This window comes from Scyliorhinus torazame, chromosome 22 (genome assembly GCF_047496885.1).
Source record: "Scyliorhinus torazame isolate Kashiwa2021f chromosome 22, sScyTor2.1, whole genome shotgun sequence".
NCBI lineage: Eukaryota > Metazoa > Chordata > Chondrichthyes > Carcharhiniformes > Scyliorhinidae > Scyliorhinus > Scyliorhinus torazame.
This window is the reverse complement of record NC_092728.1, coordinates 23,724,225-23,750,937: the sequence shown is the minus strand read 5'-3', so window position 1 is coordinate 23,750,937 and position 26,713 is coordinate 23,724,225. Positions and strand designations below refer to the sequence as shown.

The window sequence follows — 26,713 nt, the reverse complement described above, 5'->3', positions numbered from 1 at the left end:
TCTCTGCTCACTCGATATTGACCACTCACTCTCTGCTCACTCGATATTGGCCGCTCAATCTCTGCTCACTCGATATTGACCACTCACTCTCTGCTCACTCGATATTGGCCGCTCAATCTCGGCTCACTCGATATTGACCACTCACACTCTGCTCACTCGATATTGACCACTCACACTCTGCTCACTCGATATTGACCACTCTCTCTCAGCTCACTCGATATTGGCCACTCACACTCTGCTCACTCGATATTGACCACTCTCTCTCAGCTCACTCGATATTGGCCGCTCAATCTCTGCTCACTCGATATAGACCACTCACACTCTGCTCACTCGATATTGACCACTCATACTCTGCTCACTCGATATTGACCACTCTCTCTCAGCTCACTCGATATTGGCCACTCACACTCTGCTCACTCGATATTGACCACTCACTCTCAGCTCACTCGATATTGACCACTCACTCTCCGCTCACTCGATATTGGCCGCTCATTCTCTGCTCACTCGATATTGACCACTCACTCTCTGCTCACTCGATATTGACCACTCACTCTCTGCTCACTCGATATTGGCCGCTCAATCTCTGCTCACTCGATATTGGCCGCTCAATCTCTGCTCACTCGATATTGACCAATCACACTCTTCTCACTCGATATTGACCAGTCACTCTCTGCTCACTCGATATTGACCAATCACACTCTGCTCACTCGATATTGACCGCTCATTCTCTGCTCACTCGATATTGACCACTCACTCTCTGCTCACTCGGCATTGACCACTCACACTCTGCTCACTCGATTTTGACCACTCACTCTCTGCTCACTCGATATTGGCCGCTCATTCTCTGCTCACTCGATATTGACCACTCACTCTCTGCTCACTCGATATTGACCACTCACACTCTGCTCACTCGATATTGACCACTCTCTCTCAGCTCCCTCGATATTGACCACTCACACTCTGCTCACTCGATATTGACCACTCTCTCTCAGCTCACTCGATATTGACCACTCACACTCTGCTCACTCGATATTGACCGCTCACTCTGAGCTCACTCGATATTGACCACTCCCTCTCTGCTCACTCGATATTGGCCGCTCATTCTCTGCTCACTCGATATTGACCACTCACTCTCTGCTCACTCGATATTGACCACTCACTCTCTGCTCACTCGATATTGACCACTCACACTCTGCTCACTCGATACTGACCGCTCATTCTCTGCTCACTCGATATTGACCGCTCATTCTCTGCTCACTCGATGTTGACCACTAACTCTCGGCTCACTCCATATTGACCTCTCACTCTCGGCTCACTCGATATTGACCGATCACTCTCGGCTCACTCGATATTGACCACTCACACTCTGCTCACTCGATATTGACCACACTCTTCTCACACGATACTGACCGATCACACGCTGCTCACTCGACATTGACCGCTCATTCTCTGCTCACTCGATGTTGACCACTAACTCTCGGCTCACTCCATATTGACCACTCACTCTCTGCTCACTCGATATTGGCCGCTCAATCTCTGCTCACTCGATATTGACCACGCACACTCTGCTCACTCGATATTGACCACTCACACTCTGCTCACTCGATATTGACCACTCTCTCTCAGCTCACTCGATATTGGCCACTCACACTCTGCTCACTCGATATTGACCACTCTCTCTCAGCTCACTCGATATTGGCCGCTCAATCTCTGCTCACTCGATATTGACCACGCACACTCTGCTCACTCGATATTGACCAACAATACTCTGCTCACTCGATATTGACCACTCTCTCTCAGCTCACTCGATATTGGCCACTCACACTCTGCTCACTCGATATTGACCACTCACTCTCAGCTCACTCGATATTGACCACTCACTCTCCGCTCACTCGATATTGGCCGCTCATTCTCTGCTCACTCGATATTGACCACTCACTCTCTGCTCACTCGATATTGACCACTCACTCTCTGCTCACTCGATATTGACCACTCACTCTCTGCGCACTCGATATTGGCCGCTCAATCTCTGCTCACTCGATATTGGCCGCTCAATCTCTGCTCACTCGATATTGACCAATCACACTCTGCTCACTCGATATTGACCACTCACTCTCTGCTCACTCGATATTGACGAATCACACTCTGCTCACTCGATATTGACCGCTCATTCTCTGCTCACTCAATATTGACCGCTCATTCTCTGCTCACTCGATATTGACCACTCACTCTCTGCTCACTCGATATTGACCACTCACCCTCTGCTCACTCGATATTGACCAATCACACTCTGCTCACTCGATATTGACCACTCACTCTCTGCTCACTCGATATTGACCACTCACTCTCTTCTCACACGGCATTGACCACTCACACTCTGCTCACTCGATATTGACCACTCACTCTCTGCTCACTCGATATTGACCACTCACACTCTGCTCACTCGATATTGACCAATCACACTCTGCTCACTCGATATTGACCACTCACTGTCTGCTCACTCGATATTGACCACTCACTCTCTTCTCACTCAGCATTGACCACTCACTCTCTGCTCACTCAATATTGACCGCTCATTCTCTGCTCACTCGATATTGACCACTCACTCTCTTCTCACTCGGCATTGACCACTCACACTCTGCTCACTCGATATTGACCAATCACACTCTGCTCACTCGATATTGACCACTCACTCTCTGCTCACTTGATATTGACCACTCACTCTCTGCTCACTCGATATTGACCACTCACTCTCAGCTCACTCGATATTGACCACTCACTCTCTGCTCACTCGATATTGGCCGCTCAATCTCTGCTCACTCGATATTGACCACTCACACTCTGTTCACTCGATATTGACCACTCACTCTCTGCTCACTCGATATTGACCACTCACTCTCTGCTCACTCGATATTGGCCGCTCAATCTCTGCTCACTCGATATTGACCACTCACTCTCTGCTCACTCGATATTGGCCGCTCAATCTCTGCTCACTCGATATTGACCACTCACACTCTGCTCACTCGATATTGACCACTCACACTCTGCTCACTCGATATTGACCACTCTCTCTCAGCTCACTCGATATTGGCCACTCACACTCTGCTCACTCGATATTGACCACTCTCTCTCAGCTCACTCGATATTGACCACTCACTCTCCGCTCACTCGATATTGGCCGCTCATTCTCTGCTCACTCGATATTGACCACTCACTCTCTGCTCACTCGATATTGACCACTCACTCTCTGCTCACTCGATATTGACCACTCACTCTCTGCGCACTCGATATTGGCCGCTCAATCTCTGCTCACTCGATATTGGCCGCTCAATCTCTGCTCACTCGATATTGACCAATCACACTCTGCTCACTCGATATTGACCACTCACTCTCTGCTCACTCGATATTGACGAATCACACTCTGCTCACTCGATATTGACCGCTCATTCTCTGCTCACTCAATATTGACCGCTCATTCTCTGCTCACTCGATATTGACCACTCACTCTCTGCTCACTCGGCATTGACCACTCACACTCTGCTCACTCGATATTGACCACTCACTCTCTGCTCACTCGATATTGGCCGCTCATTCTCTGCTCACTCGATATTGACCACTCACTCTCTGCTCACTCGATATTGACCACTCACACTCTGCTCACTCGATATTGACCACTCTCTCTCAGCTCCCTCGATATTGACCACTCACACTCTGCTCACTCGATATTGACCACTCTCTCTCAGCTCACTCGATATTGACCACTCACACTCTGCTCACTCGATATTGACCGCTCACTCTGAGCTCACTCGATATTGACCACTCCCTCTCTGCTCACTCGATATTGGCCGCTCATTCTCTGCTCACTCGATATTGACCACTCACTCTCTGCTCACTCGATATTGACCACTCACTCTCTGCTCACTCGATATTGACCACTCACACTCTGCTCACTCGATACTGACCGCTCATTCTCTGCTCACTCGATATTGACCGCTCATTCTCTATTCACCCGATGTTGACCACTCACTCTCTGCTCACTCGATATTGACCGCTCATTCTCTGCTCACTCTCTGCTCACTCGATATTGACCACTAACTCTCGGCTCACTCCATATTGACCGCTCACTCTCGGCTCACTCGATATTGACCGATCACTCTCGGCTCACTCGATATTGACCACTCACACTCTGCTCACTCGATATTGACCACACTCTTCTCACACGATACTGACCGATCACACGCTGCTCACTCGATATTGACCGATCACACTCTGCTCACTCGATATTGACCGATCACACTCCGCTCACTCGATATTGACCGATCACACTCTGCTCACTCGATATTGACCACTCATACTCTGCTCACTCGATATTGACCACTCACAGTCTGCTCACTCGATATTGACCACTCACTCTCTGCTCACTCGATATTGACCACTCACTCTCTGCTCACTCGATATTGGCCGCTCAATCTCTGCTCACTCGATATTGACCACTCACTCTCTGCTCACTCGATATTGGCCGCTCAATCTCGGCTCACTCGATATTGACCACTCACACTCTGCTCACTCGATATTGACCACTCACACTCTGCTCACTCGATATTGACCACTCTCTCTCAGCTCACTCGATATTGGCCACTCACACTCTGCTCACTCGATATTGACCACTCTCTCTCAGCTCACTCGATATTGGCCGCTCAATCTCTGCTCACTCGATATAGACCACTCACACTCTGCTCACTCGATATTGACCACTCATACTCTGCTCACTCGATATTGACCACTCTCTCTCAGCTCACTCGATATTGGCCACTCACACTCTGCTCACTCGATATTGACCACTCACTCTCAGCTCACTCGATATTGACCACTCACTCTCCGCTCACTCGATATTGGCCGCTCATTCTCTGCTCACTCGATATTGACCACTCACTCTCTGCTCACTCGATATTGACCACTCACTCTCTGCTCACTCGATATTGACCACTCACTCTCTGCTCACTCGATATTGGCCGCTCAATCTCTGCTCACTCGATATTGGCCGCTCAATCTCTGCTCACTCGATATTGACCAATCACACTCTTCTCACTCGATATTGACCACTCACTCTCTGCTCACTCGATATTGACCAATCACACTCTGCTCACTCGATATTGACCGCTCATTCTCTGCTCACTCGATATTGACCACTCACTCTCTGCTCACTCGGCATTGACCACTCACACTCTGCTCACTCGATATTGACCACTCACTCTCTGCTCACTCGATATTGGCCGCTCATTCTCTGCTCACTCGATATTGACCACTCACTCTCTGCTCACTCGATATTGACCACTCACACTCTGCTCACTCGATATTGACCACTCTCTCTCAGCTCCCTCGATATTGACCACTCACACTCTGCTCACTCGATATTGACCACTCTCTCTCAGCTCACTCGATATTGACCACTCACACTCTGCTCACTCGATATTGACCGCTCACTCTGAGCTCACTCGATATTGACCACTCCCTCTCTGCTCACTCGATATTGGCCGCTCATTCTCTGCTCACTCGATATTGACCACTCACTCTCTGCTCACTCGATATTGACCACTCACTCTCTGCTCACTCGATATTGACCACTCACACTCTGCTCACTCGATACTGACCGCTCATTCTCTGCTCACTCGATATTGACCGCTCATTCTCTGCTCACTCGATGTTGACCACTAACTCTCGGCTCACTCCATATTGACCTCTCACTCTCGGCTCACTCGATATTGACCGATCACTCTCGGCTCACTCGATATTGACCACTCACACTCTGCTCACTCGATATTGACCACACTCTTCTCACACGATACTGACCGATCACACGCTGCTCACTCGACATTGACCGATCACACTCTGCTCACTCGATATTGACCGATCACACTCTGCTCACTCGAGATTGACCGATCACACTCTGGTCACTCGATATTGACCACTCACACTCTGCTCACTCGATATTGACCACTCACACTCTGCTCACACGATACTGACCGATCACACGCTGCTCACTCGATATTGACCGATCACACTCTGCTCACTCGATATTGACCGATCACACTCTGCTCACTTGATATTGACCACACTCTGCTCACTCGATATTGACCGATCACACTCTGCTCACTCGATATTGACCATACTCTGCTCACTCGATATTGACCGATCACACTCTGCTCACTCGATATTGACCACTCACACTCTGCTCACACGATACTGACCGATCACACGCTGCTCACTCGATATTGACCGATCACACTCTGCTCACTCGATATTGACCACTCACACTCTGCTCACACGATACTGACCGATCACACGCTGCTCACTCGATATTGACCGATCACACTCTGCTCACTCGATATTGACCAATCACACTCTGCTCACTCGATATTGACCACTCACTCTCTGCTCACTCGATATTGACCACTCACTCTCTGCTCACTCGATATTGACCAATCACACTCTGCTCACTCGATATTGACCACTCACTCTCTGCTCACTCGATATTGACCGCACTCTGCTCACACGATATTTACCACTCACACGATATTGACCGATCACACTCTGCTCACTCGATATTGACCGATCACACTCTGCTCACTCGATATTGACCGATCAAACTCTGCTCACTCGCTATTGACCGATCACACTCTGCTCACTCGATTTTGACCACTCACTCTCTGCTCACTCGATATTGGCCGCTCATTCTCTGCTCACTCGATATTGACCACTCACTCTCTGCTCACTCGATATTGACCACTCACACTCTGCTCACTCGATATTGACCACTCTCTCTCAGCTGCCTCGATATTGACCACTCACACTCTGCTCACTCGATATTGACCGCTCATTCTCAGCTCCCTCGATATTGACCGTGCATTCTCTGCTCACTCACTGCTCACTCCATATTGACCGCTCACCTCGGCTCACTCGATATTGACCGATCACACTCTGCTCACTCGATATTGACCACACTCTGCTCACTCGATATTGACCGATCACACTCTGCTCACTCGATATTGACCACTCACACTCTGCTCACACGATACTGACCGATCACATGCTGCTCACTCGATATTGACCGATCACACTCTGCTCACTCGATATTGACCAATCACACTCTGCTCACTCGATATTGACCACTCACTCTCTGCTCACTCGATATTGACCAATCACACTCTGCTCACTCGATATTGACCACTCACTCTCTGCTCACTCGATATTGACCACACTCTGCTCACACGATATTGACCACTCACACGATATTGACCGATCACACTCTGCTCACTCGATATTGACCGATCACACTCTGCTCACTCGATATTGACCGATCAAACTCTGCTCACTCGATATTGACCGATCACACTCTGCTCACTCGATTTTGACCACTCACTCTCTGCTCACTCGATATTGACCACACTCTGCTCACACGATATTGACCGATCAAACTCTGCTCAGTCGATATTGACCGATCACACTCTGCTCATTCGATATTGACCGATCACACTCTGCTCACTCGATATTGACCACTCAGTCTCTGCTCACTCGATATTGATCACACTCTGCTCACACGATATTGACCGATCAAACTCTGCTCACTCGATATTGACCGATCACACTCTGCTCACTTGATATTGATCAATCACACTCTGCTCATTCGATATTGACCGATCACATTCTGCTCACTCGATATTGACCACTCAGTTTCTGCTCACTCGATATTGATCACACTCTGCTCACACGATATTGACCGATCAAACTCTGCTCACTCGATATTGACCGATCACACTCTGCTCACTCGATTTTGAGCACTCACACTCTGCTCACTCGATATTGACCACACTCTGCTCACACGATATTGACCGATCAAACGCTGCTCACTCGATATTGACCGATCACACTCTGCTCACTCGATCTTGACCACTCACACTCTGCTCACTCGATATTGACCACTCACACTCTGCTCACTCGATATTGACCAATCACACTCTGCTCATTTGATATTGACCGATCACACTCTGCTCACTCGATATTGACCACTCACACTCTGCTCACTCGATATTGACCGATCACACTCTGCTCATTCGATATTGACCGATCACACTCTGCTCACTCGATATTGACCACTCACTCTCTGCTCACTCGATATTGACCGATCACACTCTGCTCACTCGATATTGACCACTCACACTCTGTTCACTCGATATTGACCTCTCAAACTCTGCTCACTCGCTATTGACCGATCACACTCTGCTCACTCGATATTGACCGATCACACTCTGCTCACTCGATATTGACCACTCACACTCTGCTCACTCGATATTGACCGATCACACTCTGCTCACTCGATATTGACCACTCAGTCTCTGCTCACTCGATATTGATCACACTCTGCTCACACGATATTGACCGATCAAACTCTGCTCACTCGATATTGACCGATCACACTCTGCTCACTTGATATTGACCAATCACACTCTGCTCATTTGATATTGACCGATCACACACTGCTCACTCGATATTGACCACTCAGTTTCTGCTCACTCGATATTGATCACACTCTGCTCACACGATATTGACCGATCAAACTCTGCTCACTCGATATTGACCGATCACACTCTGCTCACTCGATTTTGAGCACTCACACTCTGCTCACTCGATATTGACCACACTCTGCTCACACGATATTGACCGATCAAACTCTGCTCACTCGATATTGACCGATCACACTCTGCTCACTCGATCTTGACCACTCACACTCTGCTCACTCGATATTGACCACTCACACTCTGCTCACTCGATATTGACCAATCACACTCTGCTCATTTGATATTGACCGATCACACTCTGCTCACTCGATATTGACCACTCACACTCTGCTCACTCGATATTGACCGATCACACTCTGCTCATTCGATATTGACCGATCACACTCTGCTCACTCGATATTGACCACTCACTCTCTGCTCACTCGATATTGACCGATCACACTCTGCTCACTCGATATTGACCACTCACACTCTGTTCACTCGATATTGACCTCTCAAACTCTGCTCACTCGCTATTGACCGATCACACTCTGCTCACTCGATATTGACCGATCACACTCTGCTCACTCGATATTGACCACTCACACTCTGCTCACTCGATATTGACCGATCACACTCTGCTCACTCGATATTGACCACTCACACTCCGCTCACTCGATATTGACCACTCACACTCTGTTCACTCGATATTGACCTCTCAAACTCTGCTCACTCGCTATTGACCGATCACACTCTGCTCACTCGATATTGACCGATCACACTCTGCTCACTCGATATTGACCGATCACACTCTGCTCACTCGATATTGACCACTCACACTCTGCTCACACGATACTGACCGATCACATGCTGCTCACTCGATATTGACCGATCACACTCTGCTCACTCGATATTGACCAATCACACTCTGCTCACTCGATATTGACCACTCACTCTCTGCTCACTCGATATTGACCAATCACACTCTGCTCACTCGATATTGACCACTCACTCTCTGCTCACTCGATATTGACCACACTCTGCTCACACGATATTGACCACTCACACGATATTGACCGATCACACTCTGCTCACTCGATATTGACCGATCACACTCTGCTCACTCGATATTGACCGATCAAACTCTGCTCACTCGATATTGACCGATCACACTCTGCTCACTCGATTTTGACCACTCACTCTCTGCTCACTCGATATTGACCACACTCTGCTCACACGATATTGACCGATCAAACTCTGCTCAGTCGATATTGACCGATCACACTCTGCTCATTCGATATTGACCGATCACACTCTGCTCACTCGATATTGACCACTCAGTCTCTGCTCACTCGATATTGATCACACTCTGCTCACACGATATTGACCGATCAAACTCTGCTCACTCGATATTGACCGATCACACTCTGCTCACTTGATATTGATCAATCACACTCTGCTCATTCGATATTGACCGATCACATTCTGCTCACTCGATATTGACCACTCAGTTTCTGCTCACTCGATATTGATCACACTCTGCTCACACGATATTGACCGATCAAACTCTGCTCACTCGATATTGACCGATCACACTCTGCTCACTCGATTTTGAGCACTCACACTCTGCTCACTCGATATTGACCACACTCTGCTCACACGATATTGACCGATCAAACGCTGCTCACTCGATATTGACCGATCACACTCTGCTCACTCGATCTTGACCACTCACACTCTGCTCACTCGATATTGACCACTCACACTCTGCTCACTCGATATTGACCAATCACACTCTGCTCATTTGATATTGACCGATCACACTCTGCTCACTCGATATTGACCACTCACACTCTGCTCACTCGATATTGACCGATCACACTCTGCTCATTCGATATTGACCGATCACACTCTGCTCACTCGATATTGACCACTCACTCTCTGCTCACTCGATATTGACCGATCACACTCTGCTCACTCGATATTGACCACTCACACTCTGTTCACTCGATATTGACCTCTCAAACTCTGCTCACTCGCTATTGACCGATCACACTCTGCTCACTCGATATTGACCGATCACACTCTGCTCACTCGATATTGACCACTCACACTCTGCTCACTCGATATTGACCGATCACACTCTGCTCACTCGATATTGACCACTCAGTCTCTGCTCACTCGATATTGATCACACTCTGCTCACACGATATTGACCGATCAAACTCTGCTCACTCGATATTGACCGATCACACTCTGCTCACTTGATATTGACCAATCACACTCTGCTCATTTGATATTGACCGATCACACACTGCTCACTCGATATTGACCACTCAGTTTCTGCTCACTCGATATTGATCACACTCTGCTCACACGATATTGACCGATCAAACTCTGCTCACTCGATATTGACCGATCACACTCTGCTCACTCGATTTTGAGCACTCACACTCTGCTCACTCGATATTGACCACACTCTGCTCACACGATATTGACCGATCAAACTCTGCTCACTCGATATTGACCGATCACACTCTGCTCACTCGATCTTGACCACTCACACTCTGCTCACTCGATATTGACCACTCACACTCTGCTCACTCGATATTGACCAATCACACTCTGCTCATTTGATATTGACCGATCACACTCTGCTCACTCGATATTGACCACTCACACTCTGCTCACTCGATATTGACCGATCACACTCTGCTCATTCGATATTGACCGATCACACTCTGCTCACTCGATATTGACCACTCACTCTCTGCTCACTCGATATTGACCGATCACACTCTGCTCACTCGATATTGACCACTCACACTCTGTTCACTCGATATTGACCTCTCAAACTCTGCTCACTCGCTATTGACCGATCACACTCTGCTCACTCGATATTGACCGATCACACTCTGCTCACTCGATATTGACCACTCACACTCTGCTCACTCGATATTGACCGATCACACTCTGCTCACTCGATATTGACCACTCACACTCCGCTCACTCGATATTGACCACTCACACTCTGTTCACTCGATATTGACCTCTCAAACTCTGCTCACTCGCTATTGACCGATCACACTCTGCTCACTCGATATTGACCGATCACACTCTGCTCACTCGATATTGACCAATCACACTCTGCTCACTCGATATTGACCACTCACTCTCTGCTCACTCGATATTGACCAATCACACTCTGCTCACTCGATATTGACCACTCACTCTCTGCTCACTCGATATTGACCACACTCTGCTCACACGATATTGAGCACTCACACGATATTGACCGATCACACTCCGCTCACTCGATATTGACCATTCACACTCTGCTCATTCGATATTGACCGATCACACTCTGCTGACTCAATATTGACCACTCACTCTCTGCTCACTCGATATTGACCACTCACACTCTGCTCACTCAATATTGACCGATCACACTCTGCTCACTCGATATTGACCACTCACACTCTGCTCACTCAATATTGACCACTCACACTCTGCTCACTCGATATTGACCACTCACACTCTGCTCACTCGATATTGACCGCTCACGTTCAACTCACTCGATATTGACCACTCACACTCTGCTCACTAGATATTGACCGCTCACGCTCGGCTCACTCGAAATTGACCACTCACTCTCTGGTCACTCGATATTGACCGCTCACGCTCGGCTCACTCGATATTGACCACTCACACTCTGCTCACTCGATATTGACCGATCACACTCTGCTCACTCGATATTGACCACTCACACTCCGCTCACTCGATATTGACCATTCACACTCTGCTCATTCGATATTGACCACACTCTTCTCACACGATACTGACCGATCACACGCTGCTCACTCGACATTGACCGATCACACTCTGCTCACTCGATATTGACCGATCACACTCTGCTCACTCGATATTGACCGATCACACTCTGGTCACTCGATATTGACCACTCACACTCTGCTCACTCGATATTGACCACTCACACTCTGCTCACACGATACTGACCGATCACACGCTGCTCACTCGATATTGACCGATCACACTGTGCTCACTCGATATTGACCGATCACACTCTGCTCACTTGATATTGACCACACTCTGCTCACTCGATATTGACCGATCACACTCTGCTCACTCGATATTGACCATACTCTGCTCACTCGATATTGACCGATCACACTCTGCTCACTCGATATTGACCACTCACACTCTGCTCACACGATACTGACCGATCACACGCTGCTCACTCGATATTGACCGATCACACTCTGCTCACTCGATATTGACCACTCACACTCTGCTCACACGATACTGACCGATCACACGCTGCTCACTCGATATTGACCGATCACACTCTGCTCACTCGATATTGACCAATCACACTCTGCTCACTCGATATTGACCACTCACTCTCTGCTCACTCGATATTGACCACTCACTCTCTGCTCACTCGATATTGACCAATCACACTCTGCTCACTCGATATTGACCACTCACTCTCTGCTCACTCGATATTGACCACACTCTGCTCACACGATATTTACCACTCACACGATATTGACCGATCACACTCTGCTCACTCGATATTGACCGATCACACTCTGCTCACTCGATATTGACCAATCAAACTCTGCTCACTCGCTATTGACCGATCACACTCTGCTCACTCGATTTTGACCACTCACTCTCTGCTCACTCGATATTGGCCGCTCATTCTCTGCTCACTCGATATTGACCACTCACACTCTGCTCACTCGATATTGACCACTCTCTCTCAGCTGCCTCGATATTGACCACTCACACTCTGCTCACTCGATATTGACCACTCTCTCTCAGCTCACTCGATATTGACCGCTCTCTCTTCTCACTCTCTATTTACCGCTCACTCGATATTGACCGCTCATTCTCAGCTCCCTCGATATTGACCGTGCATTCTCTGCTCACTCTCTGCTCACTCCATATTGACCGCTCACCTCGGCTCACTCGATATTGACCGATCACACTCTGCTCACTCGATATTGACCACACTCTGCTCACTCGATATTGACCGATCACACTCTGCTCACTCGATATTGACCACTCACACTCTGCTCACACGATGCTGACCGATCACACGCTGCTCACTCGATATTGACCGATCACACTCTGCTCACTCGATATTGACCAATCACACTCTGCTCACTCGATATTGACCACTCACTCTCTGCTCACTCGATATTGACCAATCACACTCTGCTCACTCGATATTGACCACTCACTCTCTGCTCACTCGATATTGACCACACTCTGCTCACACGATATTGACCACTCACACGATATTGACCGATCACACTCCGCTCACTCGATATTGACCATTCACACTCTGCTCATTCGATATTGACCGATCACACTCTGCTCACTCCATATTGACCACTCACTCTCTGCTCACTCGATATTGACCACTCACACTCTGCTCACTCGATATTGACCGATCACACTCTGCTCACTCGATATTGACCACTCACACTCTGCTCACTCAATATTGACCACTCACACTCTGCTCACTCGATATTGACCACTCACACTCTGCTCACTCGATATTGACCGCTCACGTTCAGCTCACTCAATATTGACCACTCACACTCTGCTCACTAGATATTGACCACTCACACTCTGGTCACTCGATATTGACCGCTCACGCTCGGCTCACTCGAAATTGACCACTCACTCTCTGGTCACTCGATATTGACCGCTCACGCTCGGCTCAATCGATATTGACCACTCACACTCTGCTCACTCGATATTGACCGATCACACTCTGCTCACTCGATATTGACCACTCACACTCCGCTCACTCGATATTGACCATTCACACTCTGCTCATTCGATATTGACCACACTCTTCTCACACGATACTGACCGATCACACGCTGCTCACTCGACATTGACCGATCACACTCTGCTCACTCGATATTGACCGATCACACTCTGCTCACTCGATATTGACCGATCACACTCTGGTCACTCGATATTGACCACTCACACTCTGCTCACTCGATATTGACCACTCACACTCTGCTCACACGATACTGACCGATCACACGCTGCTCACTTGATATTGACCGATCACACTCTGCTCACTCGATATTGACCGATCACACTCTGCTCACTTGATATTGACCACACTCTGCTCACTCGATATTGACCGATCACACTCTGCTCACTCGATATTGACCATACTCTGCTCACTCGATATTGACCGATCACACTCTGCTCACTCGATATTGACCACTCACACTCTGCTCACACGATACTGACCGATCACACGCTGCTCACTCGATATTGACCGATCACACTCTGCTCACTCGATATTGACCACTCACACTCTGCTCACACGATACTGACCGATCACACGCTGCTCACTCGATATTGACCGATCACACTCTGCTCACTCGATATTGACCAATCACACTCTGCTCACTCGATATTGACCACTCACTCTCTGCTCACTCGATATTGACCACTCACTCTCTGCTCACTCGATATTGACCAATCACACTCTGCTCACTCGATATTGACCACTCACTCTCTGCTCACTCGATATTGACCACACTCTGCTCACACGATATTTACCACTCACACGATATTGACCGATCACACTCTGCTCACTCGATATTGACCGATCACACTCTGCTCACTCGATATTGACCGATCAAACTCTGCTCACTCGCTATTGACCGATCACACTCTGCTCACTCGATTTTGACCACTCACTCTCTGCTCACTCGATATTGGCCGCTCATTCTCTGCTCACTCGATATTGACCACTCACTCTCTGCTCACTCGATATTGACCACTCACACTCTGCTCACTCGATATTGACCACTCTCTCTCAGCTGCCTCGATATTGACCACTCACACTCTGCTCACTCGATATTGACCACTCTCTCTCAGCTCACTCGATATTGACCGCTCTCTCTTCTCACTCTCTATTTACCGCTCACTCGATATTGACCGCTCATTCTCAGCTCCCTCGATATTGACCGTGCATTCTCTGCTCACTCTCTGCTCACTCCATATTGACCGCTCACCTCGGCTCACTCGATATTGACCGATCACACTCTGCTCACTCGATATTGACCACACTCTGCTCACTCGATATTGACCGATCACACTCTGCTCACTCGATATTGACCACTCACACTCTGCTCACACGATACTGACCGATCACACGCTGCTCACTCGATATTGACCGATCACACTCTGCTCACTCGATATTGACCAATCACACTCTGCTCACTCGATATTGACCACTCACTCTCTGCTCACTCGATATTGACCAATCACACTCTGCTCACTCGATATTGACCACTCACTCTCTGCTCACTCGATATTGACCACACTCTGCTCACACGATATTGACCACTCACACGATATTGACCGATCACACTCTGCTCACTCGATATTGACCGATCACACTCTGCTCACTCGATATTGACCGATCAAACTCTGCTCACTCGATATTGACCGATCACACTCTGCTCACTCGATTTTGACCACTCACTCTCTGCTCACTCGATATTGACCACACTCTGCTCACACGATATTGACCGATCAAACTCTGCTCAGTCGATATTGACCGATCACACTCTGCTCATTCGATATTGACCGATCACACTCTGCTCACTCGATATTGACCACTCAGTCTCTGCTCACTCGATATTGATCACACTCTGCTCACACGATATTGACCGATCAAACTCTGCTCACTCGATATTGACCGATCACACTCTGCTCACTTGATATTGATCAATCACACTCTGCTCATTCGATATTGACCGATCACATTCTGCTCACTCGATATTGACCACTCAGTTTCTGCTCACTCGATATTGATCACACTCTGCTCACACGATATTGACCGATCAAACTCTGCTCACTCGATATTGACCGATCACACTCTGCTCACTCGATTTTGAGCACTCACACTCTGCTCACTCGATATTGACCACACTCTGCTCACACGATATTGACCGATCAAACTCTGCTCACTCGATATTGACCGATCACACTCGGCTCACTCGATCTTGACCACTCACACTCTGCTCACTCGATATTGACCACTCACACTCTGCTCACTCGATATTGACCAATCACACTCTGCTCATTTGATATTGACCGATCACACTCTGCTCACTCGATATTGACCACTCACACTCTGCTCACTCGATATTGACCACTCACTCTCTGCTCACTCGATATTGACCAATCACACTCTGCTCACTCGATATTGACCACTCACTCTCTGCTCACTCGATATTGACCACACTCTGCTCACACGATATTTACCACTCACACGATATTGACCGATCACACTCTGCTCACTCGATATTGACCGATCACACTCTGCTCACTCGATATTGACCGATCAAACTCTGCTCACTCGCTATTGACCGATCACACTCTGCTCACTCGATTTTGACCACTCACTCTCTGCTCACTCGATATTGGCCGCTCATTCTCTGCTCACTCGATATTGACCACTCACTCTCTGCTCACTCGATATTGACCACTCACACTCTGCTCACTCGATATTGACCACTCTCTCTCAGCTGCCTCGATATTGACCACTCACACTCTGCTCACTCGATATTGACCACTCTCTCTCAGCTCACTCGATATTGACCGCTCTCTCTTCTCACTCTCTATTTACCGCTCACTCGATATTGACCGCTCATTCTCAGCTCCCTCGATATTGACCGTGCATTCTCTGCTCACTCTCTGCTCACTCCATATTGACCGCTCACCTCGGCTCACTCGATATTGACCGATCACACTCTGCTCACTCGATATTGACCACACTCTGCTCACTCGATATTGACCGATCACACTCTGCTCACTCGATATTGACCACTCATACTCTGCTCACACGATACTGACCGATCACACGCTGCTCACTCGATATTGACCGATCACACTCTGCTCACTCGATATTGACCAATCACACTCTGCTCACTCGATATTGACCACTCACTCTCTGCTCACTCGATATTGACCAATCACACTCTGCTCACTCGATATTGACCACTCACTCTCTGCTCACTCGATATTGACCACACTCTGCTCACACGATATTGACCACTCACACGATATTGACCGATCACACTCTGCTCACTCGATATTGACCGATCACACTCTGCTCACTCGATATTGACCGATCAAACTCTGCTCACTCGATATTGACCGATCACACTCTGCTCACTCGATTTTGACCACTCACTCTCTGCTCACTCGATATTGACCACACTCTGCTCACACGATATTGACCGATCAAACTCTGCTCAGTCGATATTGACCGATCACACTCTGCTCATTCGATATTGACCGATCACACTCTGCTCACTCGATATTGACCACTCAGTCTCTGCTCACTCGATATTGATCACACTCTGCTCACACGATATTGACCGATCAAACTCTGCTCACTCGATATTGACCGATCACACTCTGCTCACTTGATATTGATCAATCACACTCTGCTCATTCGATATTGACCGATCACATTCTGCTCACTCGATATTGACCACTCAGTTTCTGCTCACTCGATATTGATCACACTCTGCTCACACGATATTGACCGATCAAACTCTGCTCACTCGATATTGACCGATCACACTCTGCTCACTCGATTTTGAGCACTCACACTCTGCTCATTCGATATTGACCACACTCTGCTCACACGATATTGACCGATCAAACTCTGCTCACTCGATATTGACCGATCACACTCTGCTCACTCGATCTTGACCACTCACACTCTGCTCACTCGATATTGACCACTCACACTCTGCTCACTCGATATTGACCAATCACACTCTGCTCATTTGATATTGACCGATCACACTCTGCTCACTCGATATTGACCACTCACACTCTGCTCACTCGATATTGACCGATCACACTCTGCTCATTCGATATTGACCGATCACACTCTGCTCACTCGATATTGACCACTCACTCTCTGCTCACTCGATATTGACCGATCACACTCTGCTCACTCGATATTGACCACACTCTGCTCACACGATATTGACCACTCACACGATATTGACCGATCACACTCCGCTCACTCGATATTGACCATTCACACTCTGCTCATTCGATATTGACCGATCACACTCTGCTCACTCCATATTGACCACTCACTCTCTGCTCACTCGATATTGACCACTCACACTCTGCTCACTCGATATTGACCGATCACACTCTGCTCACTCGATATTGACCACTCACACTCTGCTCACTCAATATTGACCACTCACACTCTGCTCACTCGATATTGACCACTCACACTCTGCTCACTCGATATTGACCGCTCACGTTCAGCTCACTCAATATTGACCACTCACACTCTGCTCACTAGATATTGACCACTCACACTCTGGTCACTCGATATTGACCGCTCACGCTCGGCTCACTCGAAATTGACCACTCACTCTCTGGTCACTCGATATTGACCGCTCACGCTCGGCTCAATCGATATTGACCACTCACACTCTGCTCACTCGATATTGACCGATCACACTCTGCTCACTCGATATTGACCACTCACACTCCGCTCACTCGATATTGACCATTCACACTCTGCTCATTCGATATTGACCACACTCTTCTCACACGATACTGACCGATCACACGCTGCTCACTCGACATTGACCGATCACACTCTGCTCACTCGATATTGACCGATCACACTCTGCTCACTCGATATTGACCGATCACACTCTGGTCACTCGATATTGACCACTCACACTCTGCTCACTCGATATTGACCACTCACACTCTGCTCACACGATACTGACCGATCACACGCTGCTCACTTGATATTGACCGATCACACTCTGCTCACTCGATATTGACCGATCACACTCTGCTCACTTGATATTGACCACACTCTGCTCACTCGATATTGACCGATCACACTCTGCTCACTCGATATTGACCATACTCTGCTCACTCGATATTGACCGATCACACTCTGCTCACTCGATATTGACCACTCACACTCTGCTCACACGATACTGACCGATCACACGCTGCTCACTCGATATTGACCGATCACACTCTGCTCACTCGATATTGACCACTCACACTCTGCTCACACGATACTGACCGATCACACGCTGCTCACTCGATATTGACCGATCACACTCTGCTCACTCGATATTGACCAATCACACTCTGCTCACTCGATATTGACCACTCACTCTCTGCTCACTCGATATTGACCACTCACTCTCTGCTCACTCGATATTGACCAATCACACTCTGCTCACTCGATATTGACCACTCACTCTCTGCTCACTCGATATTGACCACACTCTGCTCACACGATATTTACCACTCACACGATATTGACCGATCACACTCTGCTCACTCGATATTGACCGATCACACTCTGCTCACTCGATATTGACCGATCAAACTCTGCTCACTCGCTATTGACCGATCACACTCTGCTCACTCGATTTTGACCACTCACTCTCTGCTCACTCGATATTGGCCGCTCATTCTCTGCTCACTCGATATTGACCACTCACTCTCTGCTCACTCGATATTGACCACTCACACTCTGCTCACTCGATATTGACCACTCTCTCTCAGCTGCCTCGATATTGACCACTCACACTCTGCTCACTCGATATTGACCACTCTCTCTCAGCTCACTCGATATTGACCGCTCTCTCTTCTCACTCTCTATTTACCGCTCACTCGATATTGACCGCTCATTCTCAGCTCCCTCGATATTGACCGTGCATTCTCTGCTCACTCTCTGCTCACTCCATATTGACCGCTCACCTCGGCTCACTCGATATTGACCGATCACACTCTGCTCACTCGATATTGACCACACTCTGCTCACTCGATATTGACCGATCACACTCTGCTCACTCGATATTGACCACTCACACTCTGCTCACACGATACTGACCGATCACACGCTGCTCACTCGATATTGACCGATCACACTCTGCTCACTCGATATTGACCAATCACACTCTGCTCACTCGATATTGACCACTCACTCTCTGCTCACTCGATATTGACCAATCACACTCTGCTCACTCGATATTGACCACTCACTCTCTGCTCACTCGATATTGACCACACTCTGCTCACACGATATTGACCACTCACACGATATTGACCGATCACACTCTGCTCACTCGATATTGACCGATCACACTCTGCTCACTCGATATTGACCGATCAAACTCTGCTCACTCGATATTGACCGATCACACTCTGCTCACTCGATTTTGACCACTCACTCTCTGCTCACTCGATATTGACCACACTCTGCTCACACGATATTGACCGATCAAACTCTGCTCAGTCGATATTGACCGATCACACTCTGCTCATTCGATATTGACCGATCACACTCTGCTCACTCGATATTGACCACTCAGTCTCTGCTCACTCGATATTGATCACACTCTGCTCACACGATATTGACCGATCAAACTCTGCTCACTCGATATTGACCGATCACACTCTGCTCACTTGATATTGATCAATCACACTCTGCTCATTCGATATTGACCGATCACATTCTGCTCACTCGATATTGACCACTCAGTTTCTGCTCACTCGATATTGATCACACTCTGCTCACACGATATTGACCGATCAAACTCTGCTCACTCGATATTGACCGATCACACTCTGCTCACTCGATTTTGAGCACTCACACTCTGCTCACTCGATATTGACCACACTCTGCTCACACGATATTGACCGATCAAACTCTGCTCACTCGATATTGACCGATCACACTCGGCTCACTCGATCTTGACCACTCACACTCTGCTCACTCGATATTGACCACTCACACTCTGCTCACTCGATATTGACCAATCACACTCTGCTCATTTGATATTGACCGATCACACTCTGCTCACTCGATATTGACCACTCACACTCTGCTCACTCGATATTGACCACTCACTCTCTGCTCACTCGATATTGACCAATCACACTCTGCTCACTCGATATTGACCACTCACTCTCTGCTCACTCGATATTGACCACACTCTGCTCACACGATATTTACCACTCACACGATATTGACCGATCACACTCTGCTCACTCGATATTGACCGATCACACTCTGCTCACTCGATATTGACCGATCAAACTCTGCTCACTCGCTATTGACCGATCACACTCTGCTCACTCGATTTTGACCACTCACTCTCTGCTCACTCGATATTGGCCGCTCATTCTCTGCTCACTCGATATTGACCACTCACTCTCTGCTCACTCGATATTGACCACTCACACTCTGCTCACTCGATATTGACCACTCTCTCTCAGCTGCCTCGATATTGACCACTCACACTCTGCTCACTCGATATTGACCACTCTCTCTCAGCTCACTCGATATTGACCGCTCTCTCTTCTCACTCTCTATTTACCGCTCACTCGATATTGACCGCTCATTCTCAGCTCCCTCGATATTGACCGTGCATTCTCTGCTCACTCTCTGCTCACTCCATATTGACCGCTCACCTCGGCTCACTCGATATTGACCGATCACACTCTGCTCACTCGATATTGACCACACTCTGCTCACTCGATATTGACCGATCACACTCTGCTCACTCGATATTGACCACTCATACTCTGCTCACACGATACTGACCGATCACACGCTGCTCACTCGATATTGACCGATCACACTCTGCTCACTCGATATTGACCAATCACACTCTGCTCACTCGATATTGACCACTCACTCTCTGCTCACTCGATATTGACCAATCACACTCTGCTCACTCGATATTGACCACTCACTCTCTGCTCACTCGATATTGACCACACTCTGCTCACACGATATTGACCACTCACACGATATTGACCGATCACACTCTGCTCACTCGATATTGACCGATCACACTCTGCTCACTCGATATTGACCGATCAAACTCTGCTCACTCGATATTGACCGATCACACTCTGCTCACTCGATTTTGACCACTCACTCTCTGCTCACTCGATATTGACCACACTCTGCTCACACGATATTGACCGATCAAACTCTGCTCAGTCGATATTGACCGATCACACTCTGCTCATTCGATATTGACCGATCACACTCTGCTCACTCGATATTGACCACTCAGTCTCTGCTCACTCGATATTGATCACACTCTGCTCACACGATATTGACCGATCAAACTCTGCTCACTCGATATTGACCGATCACACTCTGCTCACTTGATATTGATCAATCACACTCTGCTCATTCGATATTGACCGATCACATTCTGCTCACTCGATATTGACCACTCAGTTTCTGCTCACTCGATATTGATCACACTCTGCTCACACGATATTGACCGATCAAACTCTGCTCACTCGATATTGACCGATCACACTCTGCTCACTCGATTTTGAGCACTCACACTCTGCTCATTCGATATTGACCACACTCTGCTCACACGATATTGACCGATCAAACTCTGCTCACTCGATATTGACCGATCACACTCTGCTCACTCGATCTTGACCACTCACACTCTGCTCACTCGATATTGACCACTCACACTCTGCTCACTCGATATTGACCAATCACACTCTGCTCATTTGATATTGACCGATCACACTCTGCTCACTCGATATTGACCACTCACACTCTGCTCACTCGATATTGACCGATCACACTCTGCTCATTCGATATTGACCGATCACACTCTGCTCACTCGATATTGACCACTCACTCTCTGCTCACTCGATATTGACCGATCACACTCTGCTCACTCGATATTGACCACTCACACTCTGTTCACTCGATATTGACCTCTCAAACTCTGCTCACTCGCTATTGACCGATCACACTCTGCTCACTCGATATTGACCGATCACACTCTGCTCACTCGATATTGACCACTCACACTCTGCTCACTCGATATTGACCGATCACACTCTGCTCACTCGATATTGACCACTCAGTCTCTGCTCACTCGATATTGATCACACTCTGCTCACACGATATTGACCGATCAAACTCTGCTCACTCGATATTGACCGATCACACTCTGCTCACTTGATATTGACCAATCACACTCTGCTCATTCGATATTGACCGATCACACTCTGCTCACTCGATATTGACCACTCAGTTTCTGCTCACTCGATATTGATCACACTCTGCTCACACGATATTGACCGATCAAACTCTGCTCACTCGATATTGACCGATCACACTCTGCTCACTCGATTTTGAGCACTCACACTCTGCTCACTCGATATTGACCACACTCTGCTCACACGATATTGACCGATCAAACTGTGCTCACTCGATATTGACCGATCACACTCTGCTCACTCGATCTTGACCACTCACACTCTGCTCACTCGATATTGACCACTCACACTCTGCTCACTCGATATTGACCAATCACACTCTGCTCATTTGATATTGACCGATCACACTCTGCTCACTCGATATTGACCACTCACACTCTGCTCACTCGATATTGACCGATCACACTCTGCTCATTCGATATTGACCGATCACACTCTGCTCACTCGATATTGACCACTCACTCTCTGCTCACTCGATATTGACCGATCACACTCTGCTCACTCGATATTGACCACTCACACTCTGTTCACTCGATATTGACCTCTCAAACTCTGCTCACTCGCTATTGACCGATCACACTCTGCTCACTCGATATTGACCGATCACACTCTGCTCACTCGATATTGACCACTCACACTCTGCTCACTCGATATTGACCGATCACACTCTGCTCACTCGATATTGACCACTCACACTCCGCTCACTCGATATTGACCATTCACACTCTGCTCATTCGATATTGACCGATCACACTCTGCTCACTCAATATTGACCACTCACTCTCTGCTCACTCGATATTGACCACTCACACTCTGCTCACTCGATATTGACCGATCACACTCTGCTCACTCGATATTGACCACTCACTCTCTGCTCACTCGATATTGACCAATCACACTCTGCTCACTCGATATTGACCACTCACTCTCTGCTCACTCGATATTGACCACACTCTGCTCACACGATATTGACCACTCACACGATATTGACCGATCACACTCTGCTCACTCGATATTGACCGATCACACTCTGCTCACTCGATATTGACCGATCAAACTCTGCTCACTCGATATTGACCGATCACACTCTGCTCACTCGATTTTGACCACTCACTCTCTGCTCACTCGATATTGACCACACTCTGCTCACACGATATTGACCGATCAAACTCTGCTCAGTCGATATTGACCGATCACACTCTGCTCATTCGATATTGACCGATCACACTCTGCTCACTCGATATTGACCACTCAGTCTCTGCTCACTCGATATTGATCACACTCTGCTCACACGATATTGACCGATCAAACTCTGCTCACTCGATATTGACCGATCACACTCTGCTCACTTGATATTGATCAATCACACTCTGCTCATTCGATATTGACCGATCACATTCTGCTCACTCGATATTGACCACTCAGTTTCTGCTCACTCGATATTGATCACACTCTGCTCACACGATATTGACCGATCAAACTCTGCTCACTCGATATTGACCGATCACACTCTGCTCACTCGATTTTGAGCACTCACACTCTGCTCATTCGATATTGACCACACTCTGCTCACACGATATTGACCGATCAAACTCTGCTCACTCGATATTGACCGATCACACTCTGCTCACTCGATCTTGACCACTCACACTCTGCTCACTCGATATTGACCACTCACACTCTGCTCACTCGATATTGACCAATCACACTCTGCTCATTTGATATTGACCGATCACACTCTGCTCACTCGATATTGACCACTCACACTCTGCTCACTCGATATTGACCGATCACACTCTGCTCATTCGATATTGACCGATCACACTCTGCTCACTCGATATTGACCACTCACTCTCTGCTCACTCGATATTGACCGATCACACTCTGCTCACTCGATATTGACCACTCACACTCTGTTCACTCGATATTGACCTCTCAAACTCTGCTCACTCGCTATTGACCGATCACACTCTGCTCACTCGATATTGACCGATCACACTCTGCTCACTCGATATTGACCACTCACACTCTGCTCACTCGATATTGACCGATCACACTCTGCTCACTCGATATTGACCACTCAGTCTCTGCTCACTCGATATTGATCACACTCTGCTCACACGATATTGACCGATCAAACTCTGCTCACTCGATATTGACCGATCACACTCTGCTCACTTGATATTGACCAATCACACTCTGCTCATTCGATATTGACCGATCACACTCTGCTCACTCGATATTGACCACTCAGTTTCTGCTCACTCGATATTGATCACACTCTGCTCACACGATATTGACCGATCAAACTCTGCTCACTCGATATTGACCGATCACACTCTGCTCACTCGATTTTGAGCACTCACACTCTGCTCACTCGATATTGACCACACTCTGCTCACACGATATTGACCGATCAAACTGTGCTCACTCGATATTGACCGATCACACTCTGCTCACTCGATCTTGACCACTCACACTCTGCTCACTCGATATTGACCACTCACACTCTGCTCACTCGATATTGACCAATCACACTCTGCTCATTTGATATTGACCGATCACACTCTGCTCACTCGATATTGACCACTCACACTCTGCTCACTCGATATTGACCGATCACACTCTGCTCATTCGATATTGACCGATCACACTCTGCTCACTCGATATTGACCACTCACTCTCTGCTCACTCGATATTGACCGATCACACTCTGCTCACTCGATATTGACCACTCACACTCTGTTCACTCGATATTGACCTCTCAAACTCTGCTCACTCGCTATTGACCGATCACACTCTGCTCACTCGATATTGACCGATCACACTCTGCTCACTCGATATTGACCACTCACACTCTGCTCACTCGATATTGACCGATCACACTCTGCTCACTCGATATTGACCACTCACACTCCGCTCACTCGATATTGACCATTCACACTCTGCTCATTCGATATTGACCGATCACACTCTGCTCACTCAATATTGACCACTCACTCTCTGCTCACTCG

General features: G+C 47.9%; 1 protein-coding gene across 1 annotated transcript in view; it reads left to right on the top strand.

The window, feature by feature from the left end:
* LOC140398964 (fibulin-1-like) overlaps positions 1–26,713 on the top strand; it is a 316,048-nt gene that overhangs the window by 211,176 nt on the left and 78,159 nt on the right. The window lies entirely within an intron of this gene.